This window comes from Cydia pomonella, chromosome 10, assembly GCF_033807575.1.
Source record: "Cydia pomonella isolate Wapato2018A chromosome 10, ilCydPomo1, whole genome shotgun sequence".
Taxonomy (NCBI): domain Eukaryota; kingdom Metazoa; phylum Arthropoda; class Insecta; order Lepidoptera; family Tortricidae; genus Cydia; species Cydia pomonella.
The window spans coordinates 7,195,046-7,196,414 of NC_084712.1; positions in this window are offsets into that span (position 1 = coordinate 7,195,046).

The following is a 1,369-nucleotide window of genomic DNA, read 5'->3' on the forward strand; positions in this document are numbered from 1 at the left end:
AGTGTTCAAAAAAGGAAAAAAAAAAAACATTTTTTTTTTGTCGAATTTCACAAAAAGTCATGTAACATTTTTTGCTTCTATTGCCATCAGGAATGCACCGTTAAAATCTCTCGGTATGCTCACGGGCACCTTGTATACCTACCTATTACCAGTATTACCCACTTATTTAAAATGCATACATATTCAAATATTTTGTTAGAAATAGAACAGTTATTTCCGATACAAGTACAGAAAATAGGAACTTCGCAACGAGTGGTGATAAATTAAAACACGACCGAAGGGAGTGTTTTCAATCAACACGTGTTGCGAATTACCTATTCGCACGTGTATCGTACAACGTTTTATAGTACTAATGGCTCTTTAAAGTTTCAACCTATGCACGGACAACATTTTGGCAAATATTTCATTTCAAAGTATTTGATCTCCATACAATCTTGCAACCCCTTTTTTACCACCTTAGGGGATGAAATTTCAAAAACGCTGAAGTTAGTTTTCTTCTATTTAAATAAAATACCTTTTTACAAAGTGTCAAGTTCCTAGCTTAAAATAAAACTTGAACCCCATACAAACTTTCATCCCCTTTTTCACCACTTAGGGGTTGAATTTCTCAAAATCGCTTCTTGGCTCTTGTACACTTTATAAATGCAATCTAATTGTGTAAACAACTTTCTAGCATTTGTAGTTTCGGCTCTGCGTTGATGAGTCAGTCAGGACACGTGCATTTATATATATTATATAGATGATGACATTTTCACACTATACTTTGTCATTACAAATAATGCCCCACTGAGTTAGAGCTTGGGCCATCTTTCATTAGTTTCATTACAAGCCCTTCAAAGAGGATGCCACACACTACGGTCTTAACATAATATGTGAGAATGTGAGTTTGATGTGAGTCAAGAAAAATATTGTTCGCAGCAGCAGTTCAGATCTCAGGATTATACTACATGGAGCAGTACTATCTAATGTATAAGTATACCACTGGGACCATTGTCCCCAGAAAAATCTTGATTACTACAGTGCCGTATAAATTAAACAAAAACTGCATGAACCTGTTAACATTCTTCCAAGAAAAATCTTGATGGCGCGATTCAGGATTTTTAGTACACGTAACAGCGCCATTTAGAGCGTGATTCGAAAATTAATGCAGATAGAGCAAGCTAAAGTTTTGTCCAGGACTGCCTCATTTCAAACATAGGCAAAGAGAATCATACTGTCTTTGCTTTACTCTAATACTACCACCCAAAAGAAAGGGATGAGTACAATTTTCTTTGTTGTTACTGACTGAGATTTTGTGCTGGCCAGACTATACATTATTTATCGTTCTTGCTTTGGCCTAATAAATGTAGCATAATAAGCAATAACCAAA